Source organism: Phodopus roborovskii, unplaced genomic scaffold, assembly GCF_943737965.1.
Source record: "Phodopus roborovskii unplaced genomic scaffold, PHOROB, whole genome shotgun sequence".
Taxonomy (NCBI): domain Eukaryota; kingdom Metazoa; phylum Chordata; class Mammalia; order Rodentia; family Cricetidae; genus Phodopus; species Phodopus roborovskii.
Window position 1 is genome coordinate 813,295 of NW_026126727.1, and position 27,235 is coordinate 840,529.

The 27,235-nt window shown below is 41.2% G+C and overlaps 1 pseudogene; it reads left to right on the forward strand.

The window, feature by feature from the left end:
• The first annotated feature begins 6,590 nt into the window (after window positions 1-6,590).
• Window positions 6,591-27,059, forward strand: LOC127214526 (protein regulator of cytokinesis 1-like; annotated as a pseudogene).
• Window positions 27,060-27,235: the final 176 nt, after the last annotated feature.

Here is a 27,235-nt window from a genome sequence, read left to right on the forward strand (position 1 = left end):
CCTGAAAAAAAAAAGAAATTATGTATGACTTATTAGCAGTTGGGTCATTGTGTAGGGAACAAGGGCTGAAGTCCAGGAGGTGTTGGTGAGCTACAAAATAGAAAGAGGAATGAATATCAGTTCTTCAGGGTGACTGAAAGCAGTTTGAATAAACAAGGCCGTCTCAAGGCAAAGTGGCTTTATCACTGTCTCAGATGTGGTCATCTAGTCTATGAGATATCTGGTATAAGATCTAGGCAGAGGTCACTCAACCACTTCAGTAGGACCACTGATTCATCTTTAGTAGGGGGAGACACAAGCTTGGGGTATGGTAGTGTGCCCTATCTTTCTCCCAGTCATTGCACCTCACCCAGCATTGAGAAAGGTACTGTGTGCCTCTCACAGAGAGAGCTTTGTATGCAGATGCTGCCTGTGTGTGTGCAGGTATTGGTGGAGGAGCATACACAGGTTCTCCCTGAACTCCAACTCATGGTTTTCCTTCCCTGGCCTTATTCTGGATGCAATGAAGTCACAGGTGAGAACCACCATGCTCAGCTGGTATCCAAACATGTTTATTACAAGTAGCACTGCAATAGCTCACAGGAACACACACAATTCCAACAGCAGCATAATTAAGTGGCACAGTGGTATTGTAAACTTTCTGTGTGTTTTTAACTAAAACTTAAGTTCTACCTTCAGCAAAGGCTGTGTTGCTTCAAACCAAACTTCCTTCTGAGAGTAACTGGGCGAGCCAGACAATGGCTGGATCATGTTCTGGGAGTCATTTAAAAGACACAGAAGTTTGAAGTGCAGACCCAGAGAGGAAAGTAAGAAAATGAGGCTTCTTGCTAACAAAGATACCAACAAATTTAAGAAATGAGGAATGTCTGCTGACAGGCTTAGATATTGAACAACTTATTTAGAAGTTAGACTTTGGCAGAGCACATGGTGGGATTCCAAACTCAGGAACCGTGAGACAGAATTAGATTATCCTCCTAAGGACTACTGAGGCTTAGGTGAATTCTGTAGTCGAGTTTGGTACCACAGAAAACTATAGCCATCTTTGAGAAAGATAGTAGCCAGAATCTCAAATTATTTTGTTCTTAATCTTAAATGAAATTTTTTTTATTTTTGTTTTTTGGTTTTTGTTTTTTTTGGGGGGGCACGGGGGTAGGGAACAAATAATAAGATCTGGCTTGACAAAAGACAGAGGGGAAACATCAGAGAAGATGCAGAAAAGATACAGGTGCTGGAAGCCATCAGATATGAGCTTTAGTGTGAGCATTGGTAACATAACTGTCCAATCAGGAATAAAGTGCCAAGCAGAAGGACATTTTCAGAGATGAGAGTCCCCAACCGAACATTGCAACTGAATAAGAAGCTAATGGATGCTCATATATACACAGAGACTTTGTGACCTAAAAGATGAATTGGAAGAAAATATGCTAAAAAGCAGAAATCCAAAAAGTTGGAATGAAAGAAATCTTCTTCCCTGGCTCAATATATATTGTGACAGGGTCTCCCTTAGTAACTTTGGCTGCCCCAGAACACTCAATGTAGACCAGGACAGACTCAAATTCAAAGGTTCACTGACCTCTATCTCTTCCTGAGGGGTGAGATTAAGACCTTTGACACCACAACCACAAATAATGTTTGAACGACACTGAGAGGCCTTCTAAATGCAAGACAGCAAAGAGCTTAGTAAAGCCTCCAAGGAGAAGACACTTCCCACACATGCAGTTATCAAAAAGTGTTGTATGTAGATTATAAACAAGACATGAAATCTGTTTGTAAAAGGGAAACCATCAGTCCATTAGCCAAAGATTGACAGAGCATCTTCAGGAGATAAACAGATGTCCTAGGGGAAGGGCATCTCGTCAGTCATGAGAAAGCAGTGATAAATGTATGGAGATGGTGCTACCCTGTCCCAGACTGGCTGGGATGAAGAAGAGACAGTGTGCTCAGTGCTTACATGCTGCTGCAGCTCAAAGTGAAAGCAGGCTTGAGCAGTGTGAAGCTTTCTGGCAGAGCTGCCTAAGGCAGATCGGTACATACTACCCTTGTATATATCAAACATCATTTTGAATTAAACATACTAGAAGATATGCAAGAGAACTCAAAACACCTTGTTCCCAAAATACCCAAACTGGAACACAAAAGGCTGTAAACCATAAAATCGATGTGAGTGGATTTTTGTGCAATGAGCCAGCAATATGGATGACTCTCACACTGCATGAAGTAGATGAGAGAGAAACATGATCCCACCGTCTGGTTCAGTTCACAATGAGGCCATAAAATTGCTTAGCAGGGAAGAGAAGTTTTTGTCAAGCGTGACAACCTGTGTTCAATCCCAGGGTCCCCAGTAATAAAAAAAGGTAACTGACTCTTGAAAGTTGTCCTTTGATCTCTACATGTGTGTCATGGCACATGAGCACACACACACACACACACACACACACACACACACACTGACACTCATGCACACACACACACACACACACACACGATGGGAGATGTTATTCAATAAATATGTTTCTCTTATTGGTTAAGAATAACGCACTGTTGGCAAATAGAAAAGCAAGATAGTCAGGACTAGGAGACAAGGAGGATTCGCGGAAGAAGTAAGGAGGTGTCAGCATGTGGAGAGATGAGAGAACTGAAGTCCTGGCCCTCTCTCCGGTAAGATAAGACCACATGGAAATACTTAGATTAATAGAAATGGGTTAATATTTAAGACAGAGCTAGCCAATAAGAAATGCTGGTAACAGACCAATAGCATAATATATAATACAGAGTCTTTGTGTGTAATTTGTGGCTGGTATGGCTCTGTGACCAGGCTGGTAGGAAAACCTACTCATAACACACACACACAGGCATACACTCAACTCACATGTACAGACACATACACACATGGATACACACATGCACACATACATTCACATATGTACACACAAATACACACACACACACATGCACAATGAACACAGGCACACACACACATGCACATTCACACACATGCACACACACATTCACACATGTACACACACATGCACACAGGCACACACATACACACACACACATATACACACACATGCACACACACACACATACACAAACACACACACGCACACCAAATGCATGTATAAAAACATTTTAAAAAGAAAGATTAAGATAAGGCTTTTGCACTCAGGGTAAACTTTGGCCCAAGTGACTAAACTGAAGAGATGCATGGAACTCTGAGGCTAATGTTGCCACTCTCCATCATCCAGGTGCCATAGCTATGGCAATACATCAAGTCCAGCATTATGTGTACTTTCTACATGTATGACTTCCTTCAATAAATAAGTATAAAAAAAAGTCCAGTCCAGAGAGATAAGTGTCAGTACCTTCTCTGAGCTAGGAAAAGAAAATATCTAAGTATGTACCCAGTTGAAAACAAAACAAAAGGTGCTAGAATGATGGCTAAGCAGTTAAGAGCACTGTCTGGTCTTCCAGAGGATGCAGGTTCAATTCCCAGCACCCACATGATGGTTCAAAACCGTCTGTGACTCCATTTCCAGATCGCATACCTTCCCTCTGGCCTCTGAGGTTATACTTCATTCATGTGGTGCACAGACACAATGCAGACAATACCTATACACATAAAATAAAAACAAAGGAAATTTAAAGGAAAGGAAGAAACAAAAATATGTTGCCAGTGAAAACCAAGCACGGAGTCAGCATTGAGAGCTGCAGCTCAACATCAGCAGAGCACTGCACTAACAGTCAGATAAGCCTGCTGTTTGCACTGCTACAGCTCAACATCAGCACAGCACTGCATCAGCAGTAAGATAAATCTGCTGTCTGCTGTGCCCTATGATATTTTTCAACCTATACTGAAGAAATCTTTCAGAAATGTGGCCTAAGGCAGAAATCACATCTTAGATGTTACCAGCTGCTGGGTGCCTTGCTACTTGCCATCTGTGTAATTATGCAGTGTGGTCAGCATTGTCCCATTCCATCCTGGGGCTCACAGGCCAAATAAGTCACTTCTTCAAACACGGGCAGAGGCAGCCTGGGTGGGGCAGCACTGTGACTGGGGCAGAGGAGGAGTGATTTGGACTGACCTGTTTCTTGTGCAGGGCTCTGAGTTTCTGAAGCCATACCTGACAGGGAGAATAGTGAGGCAGGGAGGTCACACACCAGCTTCTGATCGGTGGTCCAAGTCATTACCACACATCCCCCAGAAACAAACTTTGCAGAAACTGTGGGCAGAGCTACAGAAGCTGTTCCAAAGCCCTGGTTTCTACCCCCGCACCACAGAAACCAGGTGCGGTGGTACATGCCTGTAATCCCAACACGTGTGAGGTGGTGATGGGTAGGGCCTAAATTCAAGGTCATTTTTGCATACATGGCAAGGCTCATTTTAATGAGCCTGGGCTACACAAGATTCTGCCTCTTGCTACATGGGAGCCTAAGGTTACACTTAGCTATACAAGATCCTGCCTCAAAATGGAGAAACATTGTAGCTCAAATTTTACAACAATATTCTTTTTTCCCTTAGATATTAATCTCTGGTAATTTAATTAAACATCTATTCTATGTTTTTGAAAGCACCTTTAAAAACTGGCAAAGCCTTAAGGGAACTCTAGGAATATGTGTCCAGTTTTATTACTGGCATTTGGAAAAAGCAGAAAGCAGGGGAAATCTTTTAAAATCAGAACGTTAGAAGGAAGTACTGTTTGATTCTTAGACACCTGCTGGACACACTTTAAACCCTTGTACACATTATTAAATCCCTACTGCGAGCTCACAACTTTCTACAAGGTTCTTGATTCAGCCATCCCATCACATCGAACTGCTCAGTTCACTCTCTCTTAGTGAATACATAGACTGTTCCAGTAGAAGCATGTTAACGTCAATTATGTAAGAAGAAACTAGTCATATTTAATCAGAAAGAACTATAAACACATCTAACCAGTGAGGCCTCACCAAAAGCCACCCACTCTGCTCTCCAATTCGCAGCCAGTTCCCCAGACAGGCTGCTCTCTAAAGGAAGAACAGTGGAAGGACATTCCCTGTTTTTCTCCTTACCTCCTGAGCCAGCATATTAATTTCCATGGAGGAGGGTGGAGGTGTGGGCAACTAGCAAAAAAAAAATTAGAGAGCATTGAGCAGTCTGCTGGGCACTGTTGTGTCTCCTGCAGTTCTACCTTGAGTAGTGAGTTACTGCAGGGGGTGGGATTTCACTGGAGGAAATGGCATTTGCTCTGACATCATACAATATGGCTTTGGGGATGGAAAGTTTAGGGACAGATGGCAGAGTGGGGTGCAGAATATGGCTGTAGGCTACAGGCCCTTGCAGATATCCACTGGGAAAATGGTTGTAAGGGTTAAGACTCTGGACTTTAGGGTTGGAAAAGTGTTTTTTTGGGAAGGTCCAGGGTGTTCTCTTCACCTTGCGGGCCCTCCGTGGCACCAGGAGCAGTAATGGGCACTCGGGGTCACCTGAGTCCTTCTTTAGTGAGCATGGGTTGCTCCAGGATCCAGTAACACTGTATCACCGGACAGAAAATGAATGGACATTCAGAAGAGCAAAATGTGCCTCCTGTTCAGGACCCTAACAGCAGGAATTCCCAAAAGGAATCCTTGGGATTCTCACTGCTAGGGCAGTAGGAAGGACACACTGGTTACAGTGAGGCCTCAGATGACTTCAGGTTAAGTTCAAACTTCCCTCCAAGTTGCCAAATTAAGATAGTTGAGGATGTCTGTGTTTGGGGTGGGGGTGGGAGTGTGGAGTTACCAAGCATCATCAGCCTAGCACATTCAAAGCGCTGAGTTGTCTGCAGGCCTGGAAAGTAAGCACCCCTCTCCCTAAACTGTTGCCCTATCCCCAGGCTGGTGAACTGAAGTCTTTGCTCCTACCACTTCTCTCACTTCTCTCTCTCTCTCTCTCTCTCTCTCTCTCTCTCTCTCTCTCTCTCTCTCCCCTCTCTCCTCCCTCTCCTCTTTTTCTTCCCCTCTCCCTTAGTATGAAGCAACATATGTATCCTTTTATGATTACTGTTTATTATTTTATTTTTTTATCATTTTGTTTGAGGCAATATTTGAATACATTCAGTTTTCTTTAAAAAAAAATGGGACTATTTGACAAGATGAATATAATACTTGGATTATCAGATAATCTCATGAAAGTAAATGGCTTGCCTCCCCCCTTTAAATCTGTCCATATTCCAGCTTTCTTGTTCTTTTACAACTAAGGATTATATCTCATTTATTTTAACCACCTCGGATATAGGATCAGTGATACTGAATGCTGTATAAAGGAGCCCATGTTTCTGATCACATGTTTAGCTTATGACTCAGGTCACATTCTTACATAGCAGTGTGTGGTTTAAGCATTTTGTGAACACTAGAAGGAGTAATTGTAAGCCTGTCTGCAGGAATCAGAATTTCTCCTTTCTTTACTGCTGGGTTCTGGTGAAGAGTACCGACTCCCAAAAGACAAAACCACACAGGAAACACAGAGAATGTTCAAGTCTGGCTGGGCATCTCTCCTCTGCCATTCTCAGAGCTGATGGTTACATTCTGGGTGATTCCTGTGCCTTTTGAGTCTGACTACACTAAGAATTATGGGAGTGGATGAGGAGTTGATGGTATGAATAGGATTCCCAGCATAGTACTTGGCTGGCAAGCCTCCCAAAATATTTTCCATCTAATTTTTTCCCTGAAATTATCCTCTTACCGTATATTTCATAGCTACCTGCCATGAATTCAAATGTCCAGTTACAACTTTAATAGGGACTTTTCACATTCAAGTTCTGAAGCCTATAATTGTCAAAGCCACAGCTAACTCCTCATGGAACAGTTTAAAAATATGTTGCAAATAGACCATAAGGGATAATATTTATAGCCTGGTGCACTCTGCCTGAAATATGGTAAAAGTATACCTGTAAGGCCAGTGTTAGGAAGGCAAATAAGCAGAAATAAAGCTGAACCCAAACTTTAGGCTGCTGCCACAGAGTGCAGAGTGGAACTCACAGAGGCCACTCCTTGCTGGCACAGCAACAGATGGAGTCCTTTAACAGGAAGCACTGATGACTTTTCCTCTTGTTTAAAATAATACATTAGAACTAGCTTGGGGTGGAATTGATTTTTATCTCGTCATTCACTGTTCTGAAACACACAAAGGTGTCTTGAGCTTCTCCACTTCTGTTTTTAATCTATTTAGCTTGTGGTTGAAATGCACTCTGCACAGGACTTTCTCTTCCACCAGGGCAAATGCCTCTCCAGTTGACATTGCCTCTTGCAAGGAAAGAAGACATAGCAGGCTCAGTGATACACATTGCCTTTGGCCCTATGGACCCAATCAGTAGAGTGGGTGTGCCTCCCCCCTCCAACAGTGGGAGCAGCATGTCCCATAGTGTCTGGGACACACAGGGAGTCTTAGCAGGCAACCTCAAATTGATTCATCATCACTCTTTTTGGATAATGTAAGCTTTTAAATATTGTGAAAGTGAAACAGGAATTATTTTCCCCCTCAATATGGGAAGCAGTTGAGATAGGGTCACAATTGACACCTGTTTTAGAAACAAAACTGTCTTAATTGGTAATGGTAAGGGAGATAAGTTTTCTTTGAAAATAAATGAAATCGGAATTTCAATTGCCCTTTTCTTAGTCACATATTAAGTTATTTATAGGTTATCTAGAGATTGCAGATACACACACACGAACAGTCACACATACACACCAGGTTGAAAACCTCAAAGGGCAAAACCACAGTAACTTAACATGAAAACACTAACCGACTCAGATCTGGTTGGGGTGGAGTATGTACTTAGCACACTGGGTTCAGTCTAAAGTACCAGAAACAAACTAATAAACAAGTTGAGATGACTACGGGAATAAGGAATGTTAACACATTCAAAATAGAAATTATCAGAGAATCTACAGAGTCTATACTCTTTACCCTGAGGGGCAAGAAGGAAAAATACAGAAGCATTCCAGCCATGGTGAATGGTCAGACTGCCAGATATGGGAGAGTGGAATAGTGTCTAAAATTTCCAGAAACATCTGTAGGCATTCTCAGCAAGATATTAGAGGCAAAGGAAATTTTCCCCCTCCTGGTCTTAGTGATTGGATGTATTCAGATAAGGACACATGGGACCAAGATCCTACCTGTAATGGTACGGGTAAATGCAGCCCGACATAATTTGAACTCCAAATCCCTCCTTACCCCTTGTGCACAATATTTTAAAAGAAAAGGTTACACAGAATTAAAACAGTGAATCAGTCAACTCTGAATCCACCACGTGAAACACTTTGAATGAGCCTCTTAATATGTGTGTCTAACTTTACTTGTATTTGGATTTGCAAACCCCAGCAATGGCATACAGCATTGTGCTCAGCAAGGTCTGGGAGGTACACAAGGGCTTCTAAAACCTTGTATAAACTTTTGTTTTGGGAAGGTTGCAGATATCTGTAAATAAATTCAAGACTGTGACAATAATTACAACACAAATAAAAGGTAGTTGAATTCAGTTTACAGTGTTTTTAGTCATAAAGGGAGAGGAGGAGAAGGTGAATCAGTTAATATACCTACCTGGACTACTCTAAGAAGACAACAATATGCACATATTGGAGAGGAGGGACCAGTTTGTAGAGTACAGGAATTTAAAGAATAGGTCTAGGCTTGGTAAACAAAAACCGTGGCAACTTGCACTTGTTTTAGGATTGATCAGTGGCTCCTTCCCAAGCCCTCAGCACACACCTGGGGAACCCTTTTCTGCACAGTTTCACAATGCCAAAATCTTAATGATTCCTTATTGCACTTTCTCCTCCTCGATGTGGGCTCTGGAGTGGACTACTTTGCTGAGAGGGTCTACAGAGCCTTGGTTGACCTGGGGTGGGGCACTTGTCCCCAGAGCCACAGGCCTCAGGCTCAGCTTGTCACCAGAGCCTCAGCCTCAGCTCTGGGGCTTGAGTGCCATCCCCATCCCAACTTTGGGAGGTATTTGTCCTTGATATGCTGGCCACAGCTGCTGCAAACTCACTTGCAGATGGAGCCTGAGGCCATGGACTGTGGCTAGGATGAAGGGGAAAGCTAGGACAAGGAGGAGCAGGAGACCTTGTCCCTGACTCCCTCAGGATTCACCTGCTGGAATAGCAGACTAAGTCCTGGTTGCAGACCCCCCTCCCTTCCATATCCCTCCAACCTTTGGCAGCTAGGAGGTGGGGGGTCTGTCCTCCCTTCTCAGTTTCCCCTGCCCTGTACTTGGGTTTCCCAGACATGCAATGTAAGGGAAAATGAATAACTGAAAGATATAAAACTCATGTTCAGAAGGAAAAATTAGAAAGAACAAAAGTTTGTGCCAAAAAGACATAGATAACTTCCAGACTGGAGAGTGTAGAGCTCATGAGCTGTTCTTGGAAAACAAAAGAACAAAGGAGGAACTCACCACCAACTGTGCAGACTGCTCCCTTCCCCCCATTATCTTAAGTAAAAGGCCACTAAGCCTGCCAATCCTAGAGAAAGAAGAACCCCAAACCTTGCAGGTGTTCTGCCTTGTAAAATTTTGATCTCTATGAAATCTCTGTAACTTTCGAAATCTTATCGGCTGAGTCTGGCAGTCTCAAACCACCCTTTCCCTTTAAAATCCTTTGCAATTGTAAGTATACTCGGGCACCTAACTCTTCCATTAGAGTGAAGACCCAGCTGGTTCGGTTCAGTTCTTAGCAATAAAAATCTTTTGCCTTTGCAGTTGGCAGTCACTTCCTTGGAGGTTGAGGAAAATAGGTAGGCAAGACCCCTGGAGACCTACAATCCCCTACACAGCCCCGTTCAAGGACCTGGGGTCCTGGTCCTCCCAGCCACCAGCCAGCCACCCTCACTTCTCTGATTTGAACACAGATCCTGCTTGCCTGGAAGTCTCAGCCTTGCCACCCCACTCTTGAAGGCCCCCACAAGAGGGCCTCATGGTGCCTGGAGGGACTTCGATCTCATTGACCTCATAATTGCATGTGTCCAGCATGTTCCTGCGAGTGGGAGGTAGAAGGCAGAAGGTGTTGATTCTTGACTGTTTGGAGTGTGCTCCATGACAAAAAACTATGGGTCTCTTAGAGGAGGAAGCCACTATTGAGATGCAGTCTGGTACCAGAATTTACAGCAAGACAAAGCCAATTCATTCATGACATTACAATGCCATGTACAGGTTTGCATCTGGCAGGTGACACTTGTGTTTTGCTATGTGGGTTCTGGGAATTGAACCTATCCAATGGTCTTAATTGCTGAACCATGTCTCCAGCCTGTAATGATATCTTTTAAGTCTAACCTTTCTTTGAGAGAGAGATATTTAGTGGCTTGGATAGGTAACTTAGTAGGTAAAGGCATATGCAACTTCATTATATAAGCCTGAAGACCTGAGCTCAATCACCAGAACCCATCCATATAAGGTATAGAGCAAAAATTGAGTTCATAATGCCTCCTTGCTCATCTTTCATTGCCCACAGCTGCAACAAAAGAACAATATCACTCAGGAGGAACTGAGTACTGTGTGTAGTGAGTTTCAAGTGAAGCCATTTCAGGTGTGGCAGTACAGAGTGCTTGGGGGACTGATTGGGGTCTAAGATAGAGGAATATGTTTTTAACTTAGCAATGCAAATGGAAAGCATTCTTGTAACAGGAGGATACATATGACAAATTTGAAAGGTAGTTAAGTTACCCTATTGATATGAAATAACTATCAAGCACTTCTTGCTGTATTTCAGTTTTGTAGAGCATAATAATGTTTCAACTTTTAGGAAAAGGGTGGCCTGGATCTTTGTTTAAAAATGGGGGAGGGGTAGGGAGACATTGCAGAAATGGGATAATTGGTAAAGTCCTCCCCTCAAGTGCATGAGAACCTGAATTCAGTCCTCATAATGCTTGCAAAATAAGCCAGATTGCCGGGCCATGCTTTATGCCTTTAACCCCAGCATTTGGGAGGCAGAAGCAGGCAGATCTGAAGGTCAGCCTGGTCTACAGAGCGAGTTTCAAGACAGCCAGGGAAACCTTGTCTCAAGGGAAAAAATCATAATGGTGGCATATTCTTGTAACCTCAGCATTGGTAGGGCAAAGAAAGGTGAATATTGGAGGCTTAAGCATCAAACCAATGACAGACCTTGTTTGCAAAATACCTAAAAACAAGATAGCAGCCGGAGAAAAGGTTGAGCAGTTGAGCGCATTTGCTGTGCTTGCATAGGAGCTGGTAACACTTACCAGCATATGTGGTTCACAACTGTTCTGGGAATCCAGCACCCTTTTGTGACTTTACTGGGCACCAGGTTCATATGCAGCACACTTAAATATATTCAGGACAGAAGCTCATACTCTTGTAAATTAGTCCTTAGAACAAAAAACAAGGCAGACATTATCACCCAAAAGTTGGTCTCTGTCCTCTGTCCATCTTTTTTTTCCCCACATATATGTCTGTGCTACCATCCAGCCCCACAGAATACAGTGGGTACATAAGAGGCAAGGATACCTAATGATACAAAGAGGAAGTACCAGACAAATTTCAACCTTTGTGGCTCTTGTAATATTCAAAAGATACATACCACTGAGACACCCAGAATGGTTCTGAAAAGTTGGGACACATAGGGAGCTTTGAAAGATAATGATGACTGGATCTCATGTTCCAATTACTGTTACAGGAAAAGCTTACCACCTGTGTCTATAAATGGATTAAGTCTAGCAATCAAACTTCCTTTGAAGGGTAAGGATAATTGATCCCAGGCAGGGAAGAACATTGAAGCAGATCGTGACATTAGAGCAGTTTCCTTAAATTAACATAAATGATGTAGATTTGATACATAAAGTTTCTCTTTTTTCTTAAACAGTCAATGTGAAATTAGATACACGAGAAGTTGGCAGCACACTAGTACATTTGTTTTCCTTGAATGTATGGAAAGTTTTTAACAATGCTAAGTGAAACTATGTTTGTACAACATATAATTAATACTCACTCTATTCCCTTCTTTATCCACTAGGAATAGAGTAGGATCTACTTAATTGGTTGTTATTGGTAAAGAGGTATTCATAGGATTATTAGTGTAAGTATTCAGTTAATAAGAACTAGATATACCATTTTCTAGATAACCAAAGTAAGCTTTCTGGTCTTTGTACAAAAGTACAAAAGTATTCTGGCACTTAAAACTGTCAGCTATAATAAAATAGATTGGATTGGTGGGAGCATAAAATGAGGACATTTTGCCAAATTAATGATTTCAGTTTTGTAAGATGACATGAGTTCTGGAGTTAGTGTTCATGATGATTACACTGCTATATTTATAATTGCTTCTTAACGTAGACATACATTCTAAAAAACCCATCATAACTTTTAGAGAATTGTACAGTTGATCCAATTCAGTTACTGAAAAGTGTAGCTGACACTTGGTCATTGTACATATGCACAAAACACAGCACCGTTATGTCCAACCTGTGGATTAATACAAAACTCTAATCTAACCACTGTGGATGCAATTCAGTAGAGGAAGCTTGGCCAACATGATGTCCTAGTTTTACCCTCAAGTCAAAAATAAGAGATCAGACCAATAAGATTCTATAAGATGCTATCAGTGGATAAAGCATTTATCATTTAAAAGCCTGGTGACCTGAGTTCAATCTCCAGAACCCATATGGGAATGAGCATAAATGCCAGGCATTGGTGAAGCATGCTCGTCATTCCAGCACTCAGGAGACAGAGGCATATGGATCTCTGTGAGTTTGAGGCCAGCCTGGTCTACAGAGTGAGTTTCAGGACAACCTCCAAATCTACAGAGAAACTGTCTCCAAAAAAAAAAAAAAAATAGAATGAGTGGAAAGAATCTACTTCATAAAGCATAATGCTGTCCCATGACTATCATAAGCATGGCATGGTATGGCAAAGTGCATGTTCCCCTACTATACACAAATAGCAGTAATAATGTTGTTCCTTTGCTGCGCAGCTAATGCCTAAGAAACACAAACACGAGACTCAGCACCCATGTGGAGTTTATTGAGAGAGGGGAGAGAAAGAGGGGGTAGCTGGTGGCCAACCGAAAGCAGGAGAGAGAGAACAGAGAGAGAGAGCAAAGAGAGAGCAAAGAAACAGAGAGGTAGAGAGGCAGAGAGAGAGATAGAGAGAGAAGCACTTGGAGAAGCACTTGGCATGCTTGCTTTAAAAGAGGCTTGCACATGCATAACTGAGTCCTCTGGCCTCCAGGTAAAGCTATGGTAGGGATGAAGTGGCCATGAGTGTCCTGCCCATCATGAGGGTGGGGATCAGCTGGCTGCTAGTTCCTAACATTCCCACCTCTTATTGTTATTAAAAAGGTGGGGGTTGGGCGTGGCAGGTTAGGGAACTAGGACATTGAGTTCCAGAGACTGCTTCCTGCTGAATAGGGGGCATAGATAGTCTTTGGGGGATCCGTGAAGACTGGGGTGCTGCCACGTCCTGGTAGATGGTTGTTTCATCACAGTTCTGACAGTATGGGGCTCTGGCGTATCTTTGAGACCTGATAAGATGTTAGCAGAACAGAGGAAAAGGTTAGGTTTTATTCTCTTAGGTCTTAGTACTTAATGGGAGTAGTGTGAGGTGGGGGAGGGACTCCCAAGGGGGTCCTGGGACAAGGGAAGGAAGTCAGGAGGCCAGAAAAAAGGTGATTTATTTGGAGTGAATCTGACCTGTAAATGGATCCAATTCAGCTCCCTGGAACTTAAAAGAATCCTTTGAGTTTGTGAAAACATAAATATTGAGACACATTTGCAGCATATTCATGTTAGAAAAGATTTGGCTGAAAGAATTAACACATACAACTGGCAGATTTTTAGCACAATGAAAAGCATCTTAATTGTAAGGTCATAGTTAAAGTTATGATCATATAGTGGCATAGTATGGTGTTTAACACTTAAAACTTCATTGAATAATATTAAGACTATAAACAGTAGCAACATTAAAATACCCATTTTTTGAAATCTGTTTTGTAACAATTAGAGCCTTGGCTGCTGCTTTAAACTGACAAAGCTACCAGTCATTAAAATATCAGAGTTCTTGAGAAGGATAAAAGTTTTCCTGAATGATAGGAGAGTAACAGAGACTTACTAGGTGGCAGCATGGACAGCCACCCCAGGTCCTCCAAAGTTGTTGAAGTCAGAGGCTTTAAGGACATTTGCCTTCTGCTGATGGCACGAGACCTGTGGATTAGGAGCTTTTGGAATACTTACCTATCATTGGCCCAAGCAACGGGGAGAAAGTCGATTCCACTGCCCTCTTGTCCACAGTCCTTAGAGCCCTTTTGCAGCAGTTGAGATGAAAGGCAGGATTGCTCAGTGGCTAGCATTGCCACTTTTGTGGGTGGAGCTTCTTCAGTGTCCATCAGTCTTCTTGGAGGAAATGGGTGGTGCCAGCAGCTGGCCTGTATCTCTGTTTTAAAAGCTTTTTAATGAAACATTTTAAATGCCATATTCTCTAGATCTCTGAGCATTTGAGGGCTGTCTGACTGTATAGCATACCTTAGTATACAAAAATATGTCTATAGTTACGTGCCTTAAGCACACAGGTGGCTAGGTAAGGCTTTATCCCTGTAATTATTTAATCTGTTTGGAAAACTGGATCCAAGCTGAGAAACTGTGGAGGGGTGTTTTAGAGCCATGCATCCTGACTGTAACTGGTTTTAACTTAGTAGGTTAGACTTATAACTGTAGAGGACAAAGAGGTAGAGAAAAACTCCCTTTGATAATAGAGGCTTAACCTTTATAAACAGCTTACAGGAAAGACTGGGTGGCATAAATATTTTGTTAGCTTGAAATAGACATGTATAACCTTAAATGTTTGCCACCATTAAAAAGGCACGTAACAATTTAGAAATATTTGAGGCTTAGTACAGTTGAATTTAAGTTGCATGAAGTTAGCTTACATTTACATAAATTTAAATTAAATGTACAGATATATTAAACAGGACTGGGTAAAATTGAGAAGACTAGAATGTGAAGCTATGTATGACATAGTGTAAAAGAAATTAGAGACAAAGAATAAAGCAAATAAAAGAATAAAAGCAAAAGGTAAATGAATTACAGGTTCTGCTGGTGGCAGAAGCTGGCTAGACTACCTCTGCCTAGGTGGCTGGTGTAGCAGAGGGAAGAACCATGGGGGTGAGGCTAGGCCACATGGTCAAGACGGTGGCTGCCATGAACATATCCCCAACAGCTGGCAGAAATCATAAAGTTTTGAGATACAGTTTTGTTGGATTTTTCTCTCCACTAGTGAGGCAGAAGGATTTGTGAAACTAAGAGGACACCGGAGTCCAAGAGGTACTACATCCAAAAAGACCACCGTAGGCCTGAGCAATGTATGTACCAGTCTAAGGGTATAAAACCCGAGAGACCCCTCGTGGGTCTGAGAAACGAATGCACCAGTCAACATGAATGGTGCTAGGGCACAATATCCGAAAACCTCATTCGTGGGAAAGAATGAAAAACTTGAGCAAATGCTGCCTCGGCCCAGCCCACTGCCCTGAGACAGGCTGCAGCTGCAGCGGGCAGGAGAATTTTAGTGTGGTGGGAAGAGAACAGAAACAAGTTTAGGGAAAGAGATTGTTTAGCAGAGAGGTAGAAAAAACTCCTTCCATCTACCTGTTCGCTGGCAGTAATTTGAAAGATCCAGTAAAATACCAGGATCTAGAGAGCCATTACGAGGCTAATTTGAATTATTTTCTAGGGGATATATAGTCTGGTTTATTTCCAATGGGTGAAGTAAAAACAGGCCAATCATCTTTGGAACTCATCAGCCCAAGAATGTGGCCAAGGGCAAATTGCTCAATAAGGACTCAGCAGTCCGAAGGCAGGAAGGCTTCAAGCCGGAATCTTAACTCACCAGTGGGAAATGCACCAGACCCTAAGGATACAAGTAATAATGGAAAAGTGTACCTTACTGAATTGTAGCCAGTGTGGGATGGCATTTTCCAGCAAAACAGGTGAATGGAGGTGGTACAAACCACCATCAGGGTCCCCAAATACCTCAGGCTGGCCATCCAACAATAGGCAGCCTCCAAGTAATCGAGGAGGGCCTGATCCGAGTAATGGCACCAATGTTGTTCTTTTGCTGCAGCTAATGCCTAAGAAACACAAACACGAGACTCAGCACCCACATGGAGTTTATTGAGAGAGGGGAGAGAAAGAGGGGACAGCTGGTGGCCAACCGAAAGCATGAGAGAGAGAAAAGAGAGAGAGCAAAGAGAGAGCAAAGAAGCAGAGAGGCAGAGAGGAAGAGACAGAGAGAGAGAGAGAAGCACTTGGCGTGCTTGCTTTAAAAGAGGCTTGCACATGCATAACTGAGTCCTCTGGCCTCCAGGTAAAGCTGAGGTAGGGATGACATGGCCATGAGCGTCCTGCCCAACGTGGGGGTGGGGGACAGCTGGCTGTTAGTTCCTAAAAAATAATGTTACATTTATAAAACTATTCAGTTTTTTAACAAATTATAAAATCTTAAAACATGAGATCTTTATTGTTACTGGTGATTTTCTTTTCTTTTCTTTTTTGTATTTGAATTTATTGTGGGTGTGTGGTTGTTCACATGCCATCAGCGTGTAGAGGTCAGGGGACAAGTTGCTTGAGTTGGATATACTCTTCTACTGTGTGGGTTCTGGGGATCAAACTCAGATTGTCAGGCTTGACAACAAGCTTTTACCCTCCAAGTGACAGTCCTGTTCTCAGGTATGAACTGTGTATGTCAGTGTATTTTCACAGTGTCAAAAGGTTGTGCATACCTGATTGTTGCTTGGTGTGATAGTGAAGACCTGTAATCTCAGCATGTGGAAACATGAGCCAGGAAGATGTGAAGTTCAAGGCCAGTAAGACCATCTTAAAAGTATTTCATAGTTTGTATTAGAACTGCATTGAAAGTGAAAAACTGGCTGTGTTTATACTTGCAGTATAGAGTCTGCTGAGTACATATTGCTTTTGTTCCATGAAGATGAAAAATCATGAAGTTTATTGCTAAGTTGGAGACTATCTGTATTTAATACCAGTACACTATACACTTAAAAATGGCAAAGATGTTAAATACAGGGCAATAATCTTTAGGAGTATTTTACTATAGTAAAAATTGGAAAAGGAAGTTGGACATGGTGACCAATACCTGTAATCTCAGTGCCTGAAACAGAGATTGGAGGATCAGGACTCTGAAGTCTTTCTTAGCCATATCATACAAGTCAAGCAATAAATAAGGTCCTATTTGCCTTTCCTTGCTAGAAATCCAAGGTGATCCTCTTTATATCATCTTTTAGTTGGTTATAAGCTATTTTTTTTTCTTTTGACAAAATGGCCCTGGCCATTTTGGAACTCACTTTGTAGACCAGGTTGCCCTTGAACTCACAGATATCCCCTGCCCCTCTGCCTCCTAAGTGCTAGAATTAAAAGTGTGTGCCACCACCCCAGGCTTAAACTCTCTTGTTTGTAAATTTAAACATTTGTCATTTGTATTCTCTCCTAGATTCCTTCCCATCCTTGGACCTTACTATAGTCACATATTATTTCATACAGGAAGAAAAAGAGACAACTCTTTGACTAGAAAAAGATTTGCACACTCAAGTAGAATTTCTCAGAAAACAGAAAAAGGAGAGAAATCAGAAAAAGGAGAGAAATAAGAAACTTAAGCAATTGCAAGAACAAGATCAATAACTCTGTAAAATTCTTTGTATGCTTATGCATGATGTGGATAGTGCCTCTGTCCCCATGTTAGAAGAGCTGAACCTGTTCCAACAACATGTGGCTACTTTGAGGGAAACAAAGATATGCTGCCTGCATTCATTCTCCTCTAAAACTTCACTGGGCTTCTAGGTATCTTATAATAATTTCACTTATTTTAAGAATCTAGGCATGAGCAGTTTGTCAATCATATTATATATGAAAGAATTATAACACACTCCTGATACAAGGTTTGAAATAGATATAGTGTGTGAAGTTCAAAGTGCCTTTCCTTTATCATTGGAGAACATTGAAGCACAACAGAAGTTGCTAGAGCATGTAATATGTGCTCAAGTTATGGTGTAACAACTCACTAGTATTTATCAAGTTGGAAAAACTGACAGCTTTTGCCTTAGTTCTAAATAAAGTGCCAGTGTGAATTAAGGGAGGCAGAGACAGGCGTCTCTTGAGTTTGAGGCCAGCCTTGTCCACAGAGTGAGTTTGAGGACAGACAGCCAGGGATACACAGAGAGAAACCCTGTCTTGAACAAACAAACAAAAAAGGGGAAGTGGAGGGAGATACTAGGTGAAGACAAAAAACCAAAGAACAATATGTAATATATCTGTTTGTTTAGTATGTGGTGTGTGTGTGTGAGAGAGAGACAGACAGACAGACAGACAGACAGACAGACAGACAGAGAGAGAGAGAGAGAGAGAGAGAGCATGTGTCAAAGGTCAATTCAATTCCAAGTGTCTTTACTATATCCATCTTATTGATTAAGTTCTCACTGGGACTATTGCTCACTTCTTAAGCTAGTCTTGTCAGCCACTGAGTCTTATATATCTGTCTCACTTTTCCAGTGCTAAGATGTAGTTGGACTTTCTTTTCAGACTTTTTTGGAACCATCAGTCTCCAAATAATGACACATAGACTTCTTAATTATGAAAGCTTGTCCTTTAACTTAACCTTGTTCCCAACTACTTCCTATAACTAAACCTATTTCTATTACTCTATGATCTGCCATTCTGTATGCCCAGCTCCCTCCATGTCTTCCTTGCATTGACCTCCCCCCCCCCCCGTGCCTAGATTCATCCTCCTGAGTTCTTCTCTTTGCCCACAGTCCTACTTAACCTTTCATTTTGAGCTATTGGCCATTCAGTTTTTTTTTATTAAACCAATGAGGTACCATAGGCAGGCACATTTTCACATAGTGATCAAACATCCCACAAAAGTAAGATTTCCTGCATTCCATTCCAGACTCAGCATTGTGCTTGATCTCAGGTCCTTATTGCTTGAGTGGCAAGTACTTTATTGACTAAACCTCTATTTTGCTTTTTTAGTTATAGAGGCTGAACTCAAATCTTGTAGTATCAGGAATCATAGGCCCTAGCCAATGATTCCTAATCATAGCCCACACCCTCTTTTAATTTAGGAAAAAAATCTAACCCATTTGTGTGAATAAGAAATGTAATAAATATTCATAGAACAGTAATTGACATTTCAGATGAAATAGCATTAGTCATTTTAGCTATCCTAATGTTTAATTATAATAAAAAAATAAAATTTTAATCCTGAGCTGGGCATGGTGGCACATGCCTTTAAACCCAGCACTCAGTAGGCAAAAGCATGAATCTCAATGAATTCCAGGCCAGTCAAGGTTACATAATGAGGCCCTGTCTTAAAACACAACAATGGACTGGAGAGATGACTGAAAGGTTAAGAGCACTGACTGTACTTCCAGAAGTTCTGAGTTAAATTTCCACCAACCACAGGGTAGCTCACAACCATCTATAATGAGATCTGGTGCCCTCTTCTTTTGTACAAACATACATTCAGGCAATACACTACATATAATAAATAACTCTTAAAAACAAAACAACAAAACAAGTAAAAATTTGTATTCTCTAAAGTCTGATATCCTGTGGCAATGACAGCATTATAGTGTTATGTTTAGATGGCATGAACACATGTCTCTCAGCTCTCAATGAAGAAGTGTGATAACACACCCCTAAACTATAATCCCAGGACTCCGGAAGCTAAGTAATAGTCAGCCTGTGCCACTCAGAGAAGATATAAATATTTATATGGATCTTATGAAAGTGCTTTCTCTTCCCATGGGCCCATTTGAGAAAATAGAAGGCTAGCTATCATGATTTTGGTCTAAACACTGCCTTTCCTTGCTACAGCTGGAAATTAAAAAAATCAAAACATGAAGCAGAGTGCAAAGGGCTCTGTCCTCAGACATGAAAGTTCTGGGATAAGTTACAAATACCTGAAGAAGAGAGAGAACCTGTGGCTTCATTTATTACTGTATCAAAATGTGGTAAGGAAACCAATGTTCACTGGGTAAATAGTGCTCTCTGAGCATTTCTGGGTCCAGTCCAAGGTCCTACTACCTACTGTCTTGGGCCAGCAAAGACAAGTTATATTTTGGCACATTTTGTGGGTACATTAGATTTCTGGCTTTTATAATGTTATAAGATATGTTGATTTACTTCTACAGCTTCATGTTGTAATTTTATTCAAACATGGAAAGGTAAAGAAGTGAATATGAAAGTATGGCTATAACCTTTGCCTTAGAAGAATTGAGAAATGCAAAACATAAAGCAAGTGATTGAAATAGTTCAAGTAGAACTGGCTCAGTTCTGGGACCAGTGTTTTTATAGCCAGGAACAGAGATATACTTTTATCCCTTATATTTCTGGTTAGTACAGACATGGTGATCTTCATGTAGCTGTTCTCACAGGGTTTTTACAAGCTCAGACACTCACCAGGAAGTTCTGTATTTCTACTTCTGAATAGATGGAGCCAACCCTTAAAAATATTCCCTTACTTTTCATGTTATAAGAAAAGGGCACTAAGCTATGTGGTGGTGGTGCACACCACACCTTTAATCTCAGCACTCAGGACACAGAGACAGGTAGAACTCTGTGAGTTAAAAGCATAAAGGAAGAGTTTGAAAAAAGAAATACATATTTTGGAGAATGTCTATCAATTTTTACTATTTTACTCCATTCCAACTAATGTGGCTTGCTTTTATTCCTCTCTCCATTTCTCTTGTTTAAGGATTATTTTTGTTTTATTCCTATGTCATTTTTTTAAGACAGGTTTTCCCTGTAGGAGATTGTCCTGTTCCTATGTCATTTTATAGGATAAAAAACTTTTCACGATGTAGGGTTAGTTACTTGGAATACCAAACACAAGAACAATGGTTGTCAACCTTCCAAATGCTGTGACCTTTAATACAGTTCCTCATGTTATGGTGACCCCCAACCATAAAATTATTTTGTTGCTATTTCATAACTGTACTTCGGCTATTTTGTATCCTATATAAGTATATGATATGCAGGATATCAGATGTGTGAGTCCAACAGGTCTAGACACACATGTACTAAAGGAATTCATATGAAAAAAGAAAACAATACCCAAAACCCCAAAACCCCACTAATAAGCATTTATGTTGCAGAGTACTAAACAGAAAACCTGCTTCATCTTCATGATGCAGAGATTATACAGTTAAGAAACAATTATGAAGTACATAAGGAAATATTTGAATGTGTCTGGAAGTTGGAACAGAGCTGGAAAATCTTCCTGGAGTTTGAGGTAACCTGCTCTGTATTTCTCTATAGTCAAATTAGCCACCATGGCAGCGTGCCAGGTAACCCGTACCTGTAATCCTGACACTTGGAGGCTAAAGGATTGTCATGGGCTCTACCCTAGCCTGGGCTTCAAAGTGAAAGAAGGCTTCTAATAGAGAAGTCAGACTCAGTGAAAAACCTGCTGAGTAATGCATTTACAGGCAAGGGTGTTGCGGACCTGAACTCCAGTCCTCATGATTATTCAGCGGGCACTTTACTGATTCATATCCCCAGCCTTCTAGGTTTTACTCTAATAAATGTGTTTTTCACAGAGAAAAGCTTCAGCTAAAAGTTGGTTTACAAACTGAGGGGGGAATCTTCTAAAAGAAGAAGTAGAAGAAAAAAAAATGAACAAAGCTCCAGAAAACACTCCTTAAGGTAATTTTGGTTGTAAGGTAACTTATTCTTGGTCCTTTCTAAACATAGGAAGGACTGTATGTATTGACCCTACAGGTTAGCAACTGATTAACAGAGTCTATGGGTTGTGTATGTCTGCCACAACTATCAGAGTTTATTTTGCTTAACACAAGAGAAATTTATCTACTTATACTTCTGGATGCTAGAAGTATGAGTTCAAGGTGTCTTGGATAGGGTTGGGTCTCTCCTGACTTCTATGCCATCCACTGTTCCTCTGTCTTCACATCATCTTTCCTCTGTGTCTCTGTCCTAATTACTATCAGTCCTATTGATTTTGGACCTGCCCTAATGACCATAGTTGAACCCACTTACCCTTTTAAAAATTTTTGTTAATTTATTATGTTACATTCCAATCCAAGTTCTCGCTCCCTCTTCTCTTCTGGCTCCCTCCCCCCACTCCCCCATCCTCTAACCCATGTGTCTAGACTGAGCAAGGTATCTCTCCATATAGAATGGGCTCCACTAAGTTAGTTTGTGCAGTAGTGTTAGACTTGGACCCTCTCTCAGTGGCCTCATATATTGTCCCAGTCACACCATTATTAGCTATATTAAAGGAGTCTAGTTTGGTCTTATGCACATTCCCCATTTGTCAGACCTGAGTCAGTGATCTCTCATTAACTCAAGTCTGTTGATTTTGTGGGTTTCCCTAACATGATCTTGACTCCTTTGTTCATATTATCACTCCACCCTTACTAAGAATTTGACCCATTGGTTAGTTGAAGATTTCTGATATGGGAAGCTACAGCCCCAAGTTGACGCAGGTTGGATGCCGATCTTAGCTGTAAATAATTCTTATTTGGAAGTACTTGATGGATCTGGTGCGCTTCCTCATTTTGTGACCTATTCAGGATCACCAGGTAGCATGAGCTGATTGGCAGTTAGCACACATTTAAGGGCTTGCTGGGCCTGGGGGAGGCAGAAGCTGATGTACAAGGTTCCTGAATAAACTGCTTGAAGAAGAGTGGTGGTCGTGTTTCCTTGCTGGCAGAGGTAGATGTGACATTCTGCATCTGCTTCCATCTGTGTTGTGCCCAAGTCATAAGGATCCCCAAAGACCACCAGGGAAAGACAGACCCACTGATGTAAATGCATAAGGTTTATTGTTCATCCAACTATGACAGGGAATTCATCTAGCCAGCTGATGCAGCAGCCATCAGAGGAAGCAAGTTCCTTGTCTAATGTCAGGTTTTTAAAGGCAAAAATTTACAACATTACATCAGTAGATATGGGTTAGTTTCTGATTGATATATATTTGGGGAACAATTGGGAATTTTTCAAAGTCATATTTTGGCATGAAATAACTGTGTACCAATTATTCTCATTAGTCAGTGCTGAGAGGGATCATTCTATGGTGTCTATAGTTTTGTCTTTTTATTGCAGGTGGCCTATTCATAGATAACAATAATTTTCAGAATTGTATTCTGGAGACTACAGGGGAGGTTTTGGTCTCCCCTGGAGTATCTTCTGTGGCCAAACAGTTCCCAGGAACCAAGAATCTAGGAGGTTTGGTGGTGGTGCTGGAGCAGGTCTGGAGTTTCTTTGTGTTCACTTTTAGCCCTAGGCTCCAGGCCAGGGGATCTAAAGTTTCTTTGTGTCATATGCTGAGTCAGAGGCCTACATATCTTTTCTGTAGCCTGTGATGTCTGCTAAAGTAGGCGGATGAGTGAGGGTGTAGACCCTTTATTAGTTTACCCCTATCATCTGTTTCTGGAAGAGGGTTCAAGCTTCTCTGGGCTTATGTATGGGGTATCTTTTGCTCTATGTCTGGTATCCACCTATGAGTGAATATAGGCTACATTTGCATTTCTTGTTTTGGTGAACCCACTTACCTTAAAGACTTTCTTCAGATAATAACAATGAAGTGTGGGTACTAGGGTTAAGACTTCACAGTAAATTATAGGATGACATTTACACCTATACCATAAGGCAAACTTTTACAAAAGCCCTGTGTACTTTATTGTTTTCTATGTAGTAATGGTACTAAATAGCTTTTATTGGCTTTTATCTGGTAGTATGCAATGGTATTTCATTTATTCATGTCATTGTCCAATAGCCCTATAAGTTAATATTATTTCCATGTGTAGTGATGAGAACTGAGATATAAAGAACTTATACACCTTAACTGCTAGTTAAGAGGTTGACTCCATATTTAAACCTGGGTAGTGTGTGTGGTTGTTTCCATAGTCCTGTTTATGATACACCCTGTCTAGATAATGTTGATATTCCCAGTGCTTCTTCCAACTTCAGGCATCACAACCTCCAATTTCAGACCAGGTCCTTGCTTATTTTCCTTTTTAGTGTGTATGTGTCTAAATGAACTCTCAGTTGGTTTCCATTCATTCAACCTGTATTCATGTGGGTTCAGCTATCAGAAGGGTGATGACAATGGAAAGAGTCTATCTTTAGATATTTTTTTTTCATTTGAGATTAACACCAAAGGTTTGAGATAAATAACATGTCATTTGTTTCTGTTTCAGATGGAAGAGGAATTGAAAGCATGGATTGAAAAATGGGAACAAGAGCAATCAATTGCATTTGTGGTGAATGGGCAGAAATTCATGGAGTATGTTACAGAACAAAGGGAATTACATCAGTTAGAAAAAGAAAGATACAAACAGGAAAGAGTAAGTTGTGCACACAAATTAGAAAAAGAGGCAAGCAATTAGTGGCCCTGTGCTTCTTCTAGGGATCAGGTTTTATTGAAGGTTGCTACAGTTCCTTCTACCTCAGCCTGCAAAGATCTTTACCTGGGTTCTAGTTCTGCTGTCTTACTGGGCATATCATTATTTCATTCAGTACTAGAGACAGAGAGAGATGTTCTGTGGCAGTGCTCCCCTGGCACCTAGCAAAAGAACAAGACTGACTTGCAAGAAGCCTGACCAAATACACATGGTAAATCTAAATTGTGCTGTTGCTGTTTACAAGAGTACAAGGAAGCTAGAATTCTTTTTTCCTGGTTCTGCTGTCTTACTGGCTCATACCTATTGGAGATAGGGTAGGGGGTTAGAACTAGATAAAAAATTTGTGGGAGATAGTGTCAAATAAGAAATAAAGCCAGACGTCGATGCTGCACACCTTTAATCCCAGCATTCTGGAGGCAGAATCAGGCTGATCTCTGAGAGTTGGAGGCCAGCCTGGTCTACACAGCTTCTCCTAAAGCAACACAGAGAAACCCTGTCTTGGAAAAAAACAAAAGAAGAAGAAGGAGGAGGAGGAGGAAGAAGAAGAGGAAGAGGAGGAGGAAGAGGAGGAGGAAGACAAAGAAGAAGAAGAAGAAGAAGAAGAAGAAGAAGAAGAAGAAGAAGAAGAAGAAATAATGATGATATATTAGGCCATTTTGCCTGACTGAGCATACAATCTAGAGGGAGTGGAGCACAGCAGCCACTGTTGCCATAGCCTTCCTCCTCCCACAGTAAAATAGCTAGGTGACTAGGCCTTTGACCCTCCAGCCAAGACTTGTCTCTTAAGTAATTCTCAGCAACTCCTGGCCGCCATAAATTTGAGGTAGAGGAGAACAACTTTCAGGGCAGATTTGCAGGAAGTGGAACCCAGAGCTTAGGCATGCTAGGTGAGTGCTCTACAACTCCATTTTCTGAAAATAAGTTGGTGTTTAAATATAGAACTTATTGAGAAGATATCTCATCTGATACACTCACTTTATCTTCAGGGTTAATGCTCGTGAGGAAATTGAAGAGTTGTTTTTCTAAGAATTTTGAAGATAAATCAAGATAAAGGAAGGCTAATGAAAAGTATTAAAGATCAGAAAATTAGTATTGGATGGGAGAAAAAAATTGAACAGAATATTGGTTAGCTAGAAGCACTTGAAAATTTAAGGCTATTTTGAATTGTTTGAATTGGAGAAGAATACACCAAGTATGGAACAGGAAAAATGCAATGAAGAATGAAGAGAAGTAGAAATCAAGAGTGAAGTAGAATTAAAAATATATAAAAGAACGAATGGGACCTTGGTTAAGTAAACAAGTCTCTCTCTCTCAGTCAAATCTCCAATGAGAACTGCTGTTCAAGTAAAATCAGAGAACAGGTCAGGATCTCACAATCCATCAAGGGTTTCCAAACATTCTGAATCCAATTCTTGATCAAGATCAAAATCCAGGTCAAGGTCAAGGAGGCATTATTATAGACATCACACTTGTTCCAGGTTCCACTCTCATAGTATATGATCTCGAAGTTGATCCTATATACCAGAAGTCAGAATCATTCTCCATTGTGTAATCACAGAAGACATACAGGCAGCAGGGCAAATCCAGATTCCTACACTTGCCTGGAAGTGTTTGACCTCAGTTTTTACACAACAGAGAGAGGTTTTGTGAAGTATTTTTTTTATATGGAGTGTTGGATGGTGTGAATATGGTTTATGATCAGCGAACTGTGAGGTCACATGTGCCCCGACAGGAAGGGCAGTCAATGACGAACCAGGGAACATCTAGAAGAAAAAGGAGGCAAGGGACATGAAGAATGGACAGCAAGACAATATTCTCTGATCAAGCTGACAAATTTTATTTTCTCAGGGGAGGCTTATGTAGGACCATGGGCAGGATGTGAGCAGGGTTTGCACATAGCCATGGCATGGGCACTGGCACGTATGCAGAGTGAGAAGGTCAGTAGAAGGAATTCCCTAAGTTGTTTAGCTAATCTATAATTGGCTATAAATTGCAACAGGGGAGATAGCCCTGAGCTATTCTTTAGCTGGCTGTGAAACCTCAAGCTTGTACCTTGGAATGTTCTGCTGAACATTCTGTTTATTTCTTAAGAGGCAGTAATTTTCTATCTCAGAGACCTGGGGTTGTGAGAATGGTTATGGTCCCCAACACATGTGAACTTGCTTTTGTGTTTTTTCAGAGCATAGAGGACTCTAAGGAGGCTATGGAAATGACAAATGGGACAGAGCTGGAAGGAAGCAGAATTTATGTGGATTGTTATATCACCAAGAGAGGACACATGCCTACACCAGGGATTTACATGGGCATACCAACATATGATGGTGGTGGAAGAGAAAGCAGTGGTGGTAGATGATGAGATTATTATTTTTTTTCAAGACAGGGTTTTTGTGTGGCTTTGGAGGCTGTCCTGGAACTAGCTTTTGTAGACCAGGCTGGTCTCAAACTCAGAGATCTGCCTGCCTCTGCTCCCAAGTGCTGGGATTAAAGGCCATGGTGGTGACACTGCCTGGCGATAACGAGATTCTTACAATGATAGAGGGGTATGAGCAAGACTATGATAGATATGAAGATTATGATTACAAGTACAGAAGAAGATTTCCTTCTCCTTATTATAGTAGCTACAGGTCACCATCAAGATCTCCTACAGCCCAAGACACTATTGATAATAAAGTGGTTATGATCAAGGACCCCCTGCCATTTTTGTGGGGGGAATTCTGAATTTTTGAGCTTCCAATGCTTCCTAGTCTTCAAAACAAAACAAAAAACCCTTGGTTTATCTAATCTATAGTGTGGCCAGTTGTGTTGCTGTTTTCCACCCTTTGTTATACTCTTAAAGGCC